The sequence below is a fragment of the Camelus bactrianus genome, chromosome 2 (assembly GCF_048773025.1).
Source record: "Camelus bactrianus isolate YW-2024 breed Bactrian camel chromosome 2, ASM4877302v1, whole genome shotgun sequence".
NCBI lineage: Eukaryota > Metazoa > Chordata > Mammalia > Artiodactyla > Camelidae > Camelus > Camelus bactrianus.
In genome coordinates, this window is record NC_133540.1 from 70,452,046 (window position 1) to 70,464,653 (window position 12,608).

General features: G+C 43.2%; 1 protein-coding gene across 2 annotated transcripts in view; it reads right to left on the minus strand.

The window, feature by feature from the left end:
- Positions 1-12,608, minus strand: part of GRID2 (glutamate ionotropic receptor delta type subunit 2) — a 1,297,966-nt gene that overhangs the window by 17,138 nt on the left and 1,268,220 nt on the right. The window lies entirely within an intron of this gene.

A 12,608-nucleotide genomic window follows, 5' to 3' on the forward strand; every position in this document is an offset into this window, starting at 1 on the left:
ATTACTGGAACACTAGCTATTTCTTCACTAGAAAACCCCTAATTGTTAACTGGTGTGGAGCTGGGACATTATCGTCAATATTTCTAAGAATTTTTACACGTAGATATGAAATTAGTATTTTTAGTAATGCCCTATTAAATTTCATAATAACTAATTTAGATGAAGTTCAAAAACAAACATTTAGAATAGCAATTAAAACCTATTTAGTGGCTATTTACTGAAAATCCGAATGACAGACATGTTGTTATCCAGTATTTGCATTTGTTGACTCAGATTTTTGCCCATTATTATTATTATTATTATTATTCACATGTTCTAGCTATTACTTGGGAGGTTGGTGAAGGAGAGAAAGCCTGTGAGGAGAAAAAACGTTTATTTCTCTATTTCCCAGGGACTCAGCTACAGAATAATGAGAAGATGGTTTCTTTTGCGTTTTGGTCAAGGACAGTTAGTCTGGACTCCGCCAGGGGTCAGCCTGCTTCTCTCCAGAACCACCACAAGGGGGCGGAGATGCTGACGGTCTTTCGGCTGGAGAGCCGTGAGAGTTTCGGATTTCTTTTCGTGTACACGGTACATCTCATGTAAGTACACTGATATTGATTTAAATAATACAATATTTTCCCTATGAGAATATCTTTTAGACAGAATTTATTGTGATATTTTTATTCTGTCCCATAGGAAGCCACTAGATTAACTATCCCCCAATGTTCCTTAGATCACATAATTTTCAAACACTTCATTGCCCATTGAATAACTTTATCTTTTTATCCTGAGACTTTAATTCTGAAAGTTTTGGCTAAACCCAGGGTCTACATTTCCAATGCCTTGCTGAATACATCCACCTGGATATTTTACCTTCTTTTCAAATATATTTATAAAACCAAATCTCATTTTCACTCCACATACAAAACCTCCTCCCTGAGGCTACTGTTCCTCCAGATAACCAGCCCTGAACCTCTGTCATGATGTTGGAGTCTTCGTCCCCTTCCTGCCGCTGAGCCAGCCTAGGTAAATATGGTGGTTCCCACTTCAACTTGACCTTACCCTGATGGGCCTTGTTAATCTTGTGATATTCAGTCATTCATCAGTGACCCTCCATCTGCCAGACCCTATCATAGGCACTGAGGAGAGAGTAATGAATATCATAGTGAAAATTCTGCCCTCAGTTTGTTTACATGAGGGTGGAAGGAGAAAGACAATGCCAAGTCAGTAAATCACCTAGTATGTTAGGTTGAAGCACACGGTAAATCACACGCTCTCTGACGAAGAGCTGGGCCATGGAAGGGGAGATGGAGAATGTTGGGGGAATGGGTCATAACTTTAATCAGGATGGTTTGGTTAGGCCTCACTGGTCCTGGATCTTGACCTGTTAATTCTTTTTAATGTGCTTTAGAGAAACCTTTGTTTATTATCTTTGATCTCAGCAATCACCAAATGCTATTGATTTTCTCAAAAAAATCAATCTGCTTTCATTTTTATCTGGGCCACTTTTTGTCTCGTTTGGCCTGTTATTTCTTTATGTTTAGCTTACTACGAAGCCTTCTAACTTGACTGTGCCTCTGCGGCAGTGAGGTCAGATGCTCACCGCATCTGCTACCACGTGGCCCCATGGAAGCCAATGGACTCTGAGTGAAGAGCACGCCTTCCAGACCTGGGCACTGAAACGCCCATGGTCCTCTGTGCTCCCTCCCTACGTGGTCTGCCTGCAGATGCAGAAGAGCTGTAGGAGGGCTGCACTGGCCTGCGGCAAGAGAGCCGCTGGATAGAAGGGGCCCCGTCCAAAGTCGCCGCGTGAAAGACAGCCATCCGCTTGTCTTTGAACTTCGTGTGAGTGAAAAATACTCTGTTATATTATGCCACTCAGACTGGGGGGGGGGGCTCTTTTCTAGCGAGGAGCATCATTTACCCTGCTTCATATGGCCGCCTCTGCTTCATGTACCCCAGGGACACCTCATTAAGATGAACTTTTTTTAGTACTACATTGAATGGTCACAGTTATTTATTCATAATTATGTAAAATCTACAGCTGTGGTTAAATCTAACTCTCTGTCTTCCTGTGGCTGAACAGAAGCTGCTGAGAATGATTGAAAAAAATTACAACCGCACAGACCAGGCCACAACAAGGCCATGGCCTCCAACCTCAGCTGAGCCCCCAAAGCCGCACAGTAGTCTGACCGCGTGGCTCTGGCAAGCTCTCCATTCGTTATTCCTCTAAAATCTCTGACACTTGACCCTCACCAGTGATTTGCTTTCTCTATCTTATAGAAACTAGAGTCCAACAAAGCTCTCACTAAACAGCCTGCTGTGGAACATAGACATTGACTTGTATTCACTCTCAGCCTTTTTTGCCCTGTCACACACTTTCAGTAAAATACGTGTCCTTTCTCCTAGTGAAAATGAACTGTGCCCTGGGCCCCTTCCCTTTTGCCTTTTGAACACCCAACCTGCTACCGGACTCTCGACATTGACCTTATCCTGGTTCCTTCCTCCTGCATCTCAATGCGCTCAAGTCTCTCCTGTCATGGAAACAAACACTCTTCTTGGGCCCTACGCTCTCCTCTGGGCACTGCTCCTTTTCCCTTCTCTCCTTCCTCACCATATTCCTTGGAAGAGCAGTGTTTACGCCTTCCTCTTATTCTTCCACCAAATGCAGTCTGGATTCAGCCTCCCCATTCTCCCCAGCACTGTTCTTGCCAAGATCGGGAGGACCTCACGTGGCTAATTCTAACGGGGGGGGGGGGGGGGAGGAGCTCTTGACAATGTCGGCCACTGTCCACCGAAATACTCTCCTCCCTTGACTTCCGAGACTCGCATCTATAGTTTCTGTCCATATTTGTTTAACCATATACTCTTTTGACTTTTGATTAAAGGTTGATCTTCCTCTGGGTTTTGTGTCCAGATCTTATTTTCTGCAAAATAAACCCACTTATTATTTGGATGATTTTGTTATGTCTCCTGATTTCACTTACACTAAATACTTCAAAAAATACCTCAAGCCCAGACCCAGACCCGTTCCTGGCACAACTCCCTCTACACTCTTCTCACCGCTTTCCTTTCCCAGCTGCCACGACCAGACACTAGGGCTCCACCTTGATCGCCACGTGACGTTCCAAACTGGTCTGCCGTCCTCAGATCTCACTCTACTCCAAAACCTTCTCCTGGGGCAGCTAGACTGATTCTTTAAAATAAGAATATGATCGGGCCACTACTCCACTCTAAACTCTACCTAGTGATGCCTGGAACTTTATTCCTTAAAAATATAAAGTCTTTAACGTGGCTTATGAAGCATTTCAAGGCTCGCTCCCAACCTCTTCATTTCATTTTCTTGATAGTCTCCTTTCTCTCTAAGTTCCAGCTCAGGCCACTTCCTCCAGCCCCTGGGACACAACTTGCCCTCTGGCTTCCGGACCTGGAATATGCTGGTCTCCTGGGCCGAGCAGCCCCAGTCTCCTCTGCCTGGCTGTCTAGCTCAGAATCCCAGCCAGGGAGCTTTTCCTAGCCCTGCTCTGGGCTGCAAATCGCCTTGCGTTTCCGTTACCATAGCACTTGCCACAATTTGTTGTCATCGCCTGTTAAATTGCCTGTTTTCCCCAGTAGACTGTAAACACCGTCCTATTTCTAATATTCACAGATGTTCAGAAATGGGGTAGATTATAAAAGGGGTGAGACTCAAACATTAGGTAAGTGGCTGGGTTTGATTTTTATAGGTTTGTCGTCTTGCGTCCTTACTGCTCTTCATGGGCCGTGTGTTGCAGCCAAATGATTTGCTCTTTCTCAAATGTGCCTTGCGTTTTCCTCCTCTGTGAGCTCCACGGTATCCTTCCCTTCACCTAAAAATGTCTTCTTCTATATTTGTAGGAATTATACTCTTTTATAAGCCCCACTCCAAAACTGTCTTTCCCACGAAGACACCTGGTTTTATCACCCTGGCGAGAAAAGATCTTGCCTTTCTCTGAATTTGCAAAACATTCTGGACTGTTTTAAAGTACTTATCATGTATCATTTAAAACCACTGTATTTCAATGAAAGGGTTTCTAGAGGACAATCTTCTCTCCCTTCTCTGAATTCCTATAATACGTTGTATCACTTTTACGGAGCGCATTACACTTTGCCTCATGTGGCGATTATGCATGTGCACGATGTCTCTTCCACTGCAGCTTCGGGAGTCTTGCGTGCTTATGTGTACTGCAGCGCCTGGCATCCTGCCACTTACATAATGGAGTCTCAGAATACAGTTGCTGAATGCGTCAACCGACCATCCTGTCTTCTGTCTGTCTCCATAAGCCCCGCCTCTTTCAAGCCAACTAGCCTTCTTCCTGGTCCAACACTTGTCAGCTGTATTTCCCATTCCCTCTCTGCACATCGCTTTTACAGCCTCCGTTCATATGTCTAATTGTCCGAATCCGACCTCCTTGGCTCAAACATTGCTCCTCTGCGAAGGCTCAGAAGAACTTCCAGCCAGAAGAAGTTCTTGGCTAAGGTGCTTGGCCATTGGTTTGTGGGCCGTAGAAATATTGTGACAAAATTGAGCCATGGAGTGACCTGACTTGAGAAATCTAGTAAGATTACCCAGTACGGTGGATGGGAGGAGTGAGCTAGAGAAAAGTGAAGCTTGGAAGACCGATTGCAGTGTTTCCTAGCAGAGGCTACTAGGTGCTTAGGGAACTTGCCATAGCTGTAGGGCCGGAGGAAAGGGGCATTACAGAGCAGTGTGTGCGCTCAGTAGGGGTTTGTTTTTCTAATGTTTCCATTGAAGGAACTCTAAGAAAGAGGGGAAGAGGGGGAGGGTGTAGCTCACGTGGTAGAGCATGTGCTTAGCATGCCCAAGGTCCTGGGTTCAATCCCCATACCTCCTCCCAAAATAAATAAATAAGCCTAATTTTTACAAAAAAAGAGGGGAAGGAAACCAGAAAGTTCGCTGACACTTTTAGCAGAGATGAAGAGGGTGAGCCGGAGGTCGGACAGGCTTTGAGCAGACTCTGGGGCAGACACTAATCTGTCATAGTCTGTTTATGTTTTCTAGGTTACTCTGATGCACGCACCTATTACATTCATCTTTTATGAATATTTTATTTGCAATTTCTGTATCAAAAACATATCAGCTAGTGAGGACCAGTAGATCTTTAAGAATCCCAGGAGTGCAAAGCTTCTCACAGCTGTGAGGGGCTATGAAAGCAGCACCCTTTCCCTCCTCTCCAAGGCTCTCCGATCCTGGGAGCAGAGGTTGGGGTGGAAAGGCTACGAGTTTCTGAGTCGGAGAGATGTGAGTTTGAATTCTGGTTTGGTCACTTACTTACTGTCTGTCCTTGGCCAAAGTACTTAACTTTCCGGAGTCTTAGGTTTTTGTTTTGTTTTTAAACTTTCAGTTAGTATCAGCACTAGCAGATGTGCAGAGATTTTGTGAGAATCAAGTGAAACACGTGGTGTCTGGTGCCCAGCACTTTGCCTGGGACGGGTCAGCATGCCCTCCCTCCCCATGGTTGTTGTACTTAGGAGAACATAAATACTGGTCTGCAAAGGATGAGAACTGTAGCAGAAACGGGAAGCTTAATCTTTTGATGAGAATGGATTAAACCTCTCTACATTTGAGATAACTGTAGCTGGGGAGATATGCCTTGTATTTTACTAAGTGCAATTCAGAAAATGTGTCTCTGCAAACTACCTTGAAATCCTCTCATTGTATAGATGTTTAAGACAACCTGTGTGCACAATCTGTGTGCTGTTTTCTTTGATAGGAAAGAAAGATTAGTGTGTGTGTGTGTGTGTGTGTGTGAGCGTGTGACTCACGGCTTTTATTTTAAAAATGAGACTGGAGCGAGAGTAAATTTTAAGCAATTGTAGTCTCAAACAATTTGAAAAGCAGGTTTTATCACAGTTATCTTAAATTCATGAAGACATATACTACCAATTTCTGGTTTTGTATTTGATATAGGACATTTTTTTTCCCCTTAGAATCAGGAAATCATCTTTGACCTCCTAAAAGCAGACCATTATCATAACCTCAGTGTTGAGAGAGAGTTAAAGCTGGCAGACACCATCCAGAACAAAATCAGTCTTTTCAATGGCACCTGCTTGGTGAAAGCTCACCGCTTAAACACTCAAAGTGTAGGTTTGGTGATGATGAGTGTTTCAGACCTGACTTTCTGTTCTTTCAGTTCACTTAACTGTGTTAGCGATGCTTTCTGAACTCTCCGAACTCCCCTGAAATAGACTCAGAACCAAAAGCACACAGCAATTGCGGGGACCAAGCACGGTTGGTCTACAGGTATTTGATTTGACTTATGGTGCCAAGTACCCCTGCTTTCACACGGCAGGTGTTTGTAATGTTTGGGCTAATTTTAGTTCGTTCTTTTTAGAAGAGCCACCTGTATTTAGAACATTCGTTGGGCTTTCTGTTCAGGTATGTCTGCTCCATGCTTGTTCCAGCAAGCCTGAGTGCAAGGGAACTTTGCTCCTTTGGACATTGGAGATACCGGGTCTATGTCTCTGTCATAGGATCTGAGACACTGTCACCATATCACAGTTTGGTCCATTCTGGGCATCCACTGTGTGGGCCACATGAGCGATGTCACGTGAGAAGAAATGAAGCTTGTTCTGCAGCATTTCAAAGGACCAGTAGGGGACAGCTTTCAACACAATACAAAGATCAGCCGTGAGGAAGAATAATCGAACCATCAGGCAATTACAATTGTTGGAGGCTACAGTGGACTGCCTCAGAAAACACCCGAGTTGAGGTTTGGGTTATGTGTCAGTGTTGTGCCGTTCAGAGTGTGAGGGAGGTCGTAGCTGGAAGTCAAACATATGAAGAGACAGGAGCAGGGCTGCTCTGATTGAAGCCCAGCGGCCCCACCTCAGCGGAGCGGCGGCCCCATGAGGAAAACCCTTGGAATCTGGGGAGCACAGTTTAAAAGTCAAAGACTCTCGCTATACCTGTTAAGAATCCACCTGTTAAGAATCCACCATCCAAGCTTCTAATGAAAGAAAACAAACAATTTTCCATTCTATGATTTCTTCTACCAAAACCTCCCAACTTAAGAAAAAATAAAGATTAACAGAGCAAAAAAAAAAAAAAAAAAAAAAAAAAGATTCTTCTAACATTAGCACTGTTTGGGAAAATTATTTCCACTTTTCTAGCATCTAAACTTGAAAAGTCAGTCCTGTTTGATTTAGTTTCCTTTCTCATGCTATATGCAGTTAATCTTCAAGTTCTCTTGATTCTTCCTTCAAAATGTATCCACCATCTCTCCCTTCTTTTCTTGTCTGGGCTCCCACAGAGCTCATCTTACACCTGAGCTGTTGCACAAGTCTTTAATTGGCCTCTCTTCTGTTCCATTCCTTGAATTACTACTAGCTTAATTTTCTAAGACATCTCTTTAAGAGCATGTTTTCCCTTTGGTTAAAGTCTTCAGTGGCTCCCCAGTGCCCACAATGGAAGTCTCTCACACGCCATGATGATAAGCCTCTGTGAGCAGCAGCCCAGTCTCCTTCTGACGGTTCAAGGGCTGAAATGCAAATGTAGCCGTGGCCAGCAACTGGCCCCTCATACCGCTCCCTATAACACTCAAAATGCTGTCATAGGAGACTTGGCTTTGTAATCAACCTGCTGGGTTAGTAGCAAGCATCGCATTTTGCTCAAGACACACCAATGGTTTCCTGCCTCCCATACAAGCCAATCATTCTGGTCGAGCTACACTGATCTTCTGCCTTTCTCTGACCTCAGAACCTTTAAACTAGCTATTCCCAAAGTCTGGAATGTTCTCTCCCCTGGCAGCAACATGGCTAACTCCTTCACTCCCTTTAAGGCTTCAGTGAAACGTCAGCTTATCAGTGAGGCCTCCCCTGGCCACCTTATTTAAAATAGCAAATCCCCGCTTTCACTCTGGCCTTCCTGCTGCTCCTCTGTTTTTTTCTCAACAGCACGTTTCATCTCCTAGACGTCATATGTCCCTGATTCATCCTGCTTATTGTCTCTCTCCTTCAGTTGACTGTAAACGCCATGAGAGCAGCGGTTTCTGCCTTGCTTACTACAGTATCCCCAGCACCTAGAATAATGTCTTGCACATAGTAGGACTCCAGTGAACATAAGTTGAGTACATGAATGAATGAATGAATGAACGGGACACAGTGTAATCTCTTGAGCCCAGCCTACAGGCTCTCCCCAGTCTCACTCGAGCTTTACATCCTGTCAGGAAACCCACGTTCCAGACATCGTGGGCACCGCTCCTCTGAACGTTCTTGCTCACCCTTGTGCTTTGGTTGCTCCATGGCCCCCACTGGGAGACCCTTGGAGGCTCTCTGGCTTTTCCATCTTCTCTGCGATAAGGCAAAATTGCAACTTGTTCCATGTTCGTCCCAGTCACAGAGCCTCATTCTTCTCTCCCCTCACAGAAAATTTTCTCAGTAACACTAATTTGACAATTAAATATATTCTGCATTACAGTATAATTTATAATCTTGTCTTCTGATGTTTGAACCACGAGTTCTTAGTCAATTTTTCAAAAGCTTATATTTCACTTCCCCAGCTTTGGAAGCTCTCTTAGCAAAGTCCAGGTGTAAATGAAGTGAACTGCTCATGGGCAGAGCTCCAGCCCAGGGGCCGCCCCACCACCCTGAGAGAGGAGGGCACCAGCACCTCAGCACCCAGAAGCCCTGCTGGCCCAGGCTGTTGCTTGGCACGTGAGGTGGGAAAGCTCTGCCCTAGGTGCCTTGCTCATAGTAGGTGCTCAGATAGTGTTAGTCAATAGGCAGATCGATCTTCTGTGATTGTCTTGTTCCTGATAATCTCTCTGCAGCCTCCCTGCTATACATTAGTACTATGTACATTATAATACTAGTTTTTTTTTAAAAAAAGATACAAAATCACTACTATGGAGTAAGAATTTAAAGCTTCATTTAATTATGATAAACAGGGAAGAATTAAAATATATTAATTGTTGGTGATTGAGCTGTATTCTAGGACTTACTATGTTAACAGGACAACCAACTTTGGAAACTTTGGAAGCTACACATGTGAGAGGTGGTTGTGTATACACGTTGCTTAGTTTCTGAACAATCATTATTTTGGTAGGGGGTGAGTGAGGGAGCAGGGAAGGCATTGTGTATTGTTATAATCTTTAAAAAAAGTTTTTTTATTTGTAGAGGGGGAGATAATTAGGTTTCTTTATTTATTTATATGGAAGCACTGGGGATTGAACCCAGGACGTCGTGCATGCTAAGCACAAGCTCTACCCTTCCCCCTTGGTTATAATCTTTCTAACTCTCCCGTGCTAATCTCAGTGGGGCCACCTTCCATTTATCTGGATTATCCGTGTCGCTCAGCTGCCTCCTTCCTGCTGGGATGAGTAAGGGTGTAAGGGCTGTGAACAGTCATTTTTACCACGACATCTCCGTGGAGAATTCTGAGCAGTAAATTTTAAAATGCTTAATTGTGCAGAATTGAATCTGGAAGCCCCATTTACATGTCTGTCCTCCTGGACTGCTTATTTTTAATTTTTATTCTTAATCTGTTCATTTGGAAAGAAGTAATATACTCATTAAAAAACATTATGTGTGAAAGTTCTGCACTTGATATCTAATGTCAATTATGCCAATCAGATATATGATGTAGCTATAATCCATCTACCAGCTAACGTTTCAAGTATTTTTTAACATTGTTTACCCAAGTACTTGCACATATTAGCTATTCAATAACTATTTCTAGGGCGAAAAAGTCCAATTAGACAGCTGGGCATGTGACACCTCTATGTTCAACTTAATTTTACTGTGCTTTGATTTCTAAAAACAAACCTTATAGCCAACTTTTATAAACAGATATTAACGAAGGGCTAGCTTCAACTTGAAAGTCAACTTTAATGCAGTTCCGAAGAGGAAACTCTCAGCTGTCAGCTCCTTATTTACCTGGTGTAAAGTAGGTGTAGGCACACCATGCTCCATGAAGCGGCTGATTCTGAAGTTTTATAGAACTTAAATCTTTGCTAATTGAATCTTACTTTATTATACATTAGAATAACTAATTCTTAAAGGCTCCATAATGTGAGCCTTTCATATAGTGAATAAGCAAACCGCGATTTGTTTATTGCTGTCCAATACTGACGTTTAAGGTTTTAAACTGAATACAGCCACAGATAAAGGCTACTTGATTCCTAAAATTTTTTAGTAGCACCAATTAGAAAAGAAAATATAACAACTTTAAAAATTACTGTTTGCCTTCTACTTCTATTTCAAATCTGTGGCAGGCAAAATATTTGTTAAAAGCAGTAATTTTTTACCCCTTCTTTGGTTCTGACACTGTACTGTTCTTTGATGTTGTGACATACGTTTCTTCTTCTAAGACAGCTGCTATGAAAGCTTAATTGGTTTTTAATTAATGATAATTAATGTTGCCTTAAAAATTTTGTGGATTTTCTATCATGTCATAGATAGTTTGAGACTTTGGAAATATGCTGCCAGTTCTGAGATGCGAACCTGTAGGGTTTCTTCAAAGGGAATCCAGGCCCTCATTCCTCACAAAGGCTGGAGAGCTCCGTCTACAGAACAAGGGAGGTAACCTGTGCAGACAAAACAGCCAGTTTCTTTTCTCACTGGGAAGAAAGTCTAGAAATGTGCAAAATCAGTCAAAAGATGACACTTATCCTAAATTGTATGTAATGTCAAGTCAGGGTAGAGCTTTTAGATATGAAAAAATTTCCCAAATTTGAACAATTTTTGTTTTGTTACTAATATTATGTGGAAAGAAATGAAAACTGTTGGGAAAAAAAATAGAAGTTAGGAGAAGTCAGGTGAGAAAATGAGAGACAGCTCATTCAGTCTGCTTTTGGCCCCGTGGCGGGCTGGATCACCGCGTGGTGGAGTGACCCCATGCCCCCCGTGCAGCAGTGCACAGCAGGGCAGGACCATGACGCTGCTACTCTGAGGGAAAGGTGTGTGGGCAGAAGCTGTCCCCACGGTGGGCAGCCTGTAGAACCCTTTACTTTCATCAGAATCATAGGTCAAACTGTGTCCGGTGTCTTAGATGACAGGACAGGTAACCAGGAGCCTGAGTTGCAGTACAAATAAAAGTTTATGAAAATAGAAAAGAAGATTTATTGTGTTTGGTCCCTTTGAAGTAAATTATTTGAAACACTAGCACTCAAACGATCACAACTGGTTAGACCTGCAGGGACAGACAGTGAGTTAACGTGGTCTGTGTCATTCTGCTGTGGACACCCGGGGTTAGGGGGTCTGTCTCTGAGTCCTATGCAGGTATTGACAAGGAGGAAGGGTTACATAGCAGTTTGCCTGTGGTGTATGGTAATTTTCATGTTTTTGAAAATCTGGCCTCATGGTCCGGCATCTTGGGAAACTTCCAAGTCTTAGTGGAGAGACTCTGAATCCAAGAAGGCAGACTCCAGTTAGCTCATGAGAACTACCGGGATGGACTGGTCCAGTCAGATGCATCATCCAGGACCAAAGAGGACGGTACTGGTTTGGGGTGACTAATTCTGCCACCTCAGGACCTCTGTAAGGTGGCCTTTGTATCCTGCGTGTTGATAAGAGGAAGGACAGACCTGGGTGGTGGAACACATCCAGTCCCATCCCTGAACATACAAGTGATGTGTGTTCAGCACCGTGGCTTCACATAATAGATCTTCAGTAGACGCGAATAGAATCGAATTAAATCTCTCAAGTCTAAGAAGCTTCATCTCCTGATTTTTCAATGTCAGGTAAGTCATTTCCACCTGAGGGAGCTCATATATGCTACCTCATGAGAGGGTGTCTACTAAATTTGTTGAAGTTATTTTATAAAATGTCATAATTGCCAGTCATGCATCAATATCTGACCACAAAGGTTGGAGAAAGATTTGGTTTTTAGAAATAAAAACACCCTAGAAGGAAGCCAACGTTTAGTGAGCCCCTTGTGTTTTATCAGTTATCATAAGATGCATGTTTAAGGATAAACCTGTGTTTACCGGCACAAAAGTTATTAGCGCTGCTTTATTTACTTTATTCATGATCCAGAATGTGTTCCACCGCTCCAAAATTCTCACTACAGAGTCTTGTGATTTGTTATGCAGTTGTGCAGCTTAGAAGGTGCTGTGCAGGACAAATGGGTCTTCTTATCTTTGTTTTCCCTTTTAATTGATGAAGCAAAGTACCATTCAGCAAAATCTATTTTTTAAAGTATTTATTCAGTTGACAACCAATCCCAAACTAAAAGAGATGAAAAATAACATAATTAAGAAAATGACAAGTTGCCTGTAGCTTGATGTGTGTGAGGAAGAAAGGCGGTCTTACAGTTTCCTGGCGGATGATTAAACCAACACCTGTGCGTAAGTTCTGACGTGGCTGACGGTGACAACCAGTTTTCTTAAGGATTCAGCAGTGGAATAAATTCGACTTCTGAGGGGAATGAAAGGATGTGTTTAAAAGGTGTCTGTCTTGTTTTGAAATAGCAAGGCTGCTGAGAAGCAGGGCAAGCAAAGGGCTGGAGGAAGGAGCGCCAGGCAGAAGCAGGATCGGCCTGAGTTCTGCCACTGGCTGTGACCTGATGGAGCCTGAGCTGCGCATTTCCCAGCTGTAAAACGAGCAGCTGAATCGATGCTCTAAGTGGTCCCTGGCAAGGAAGGAAG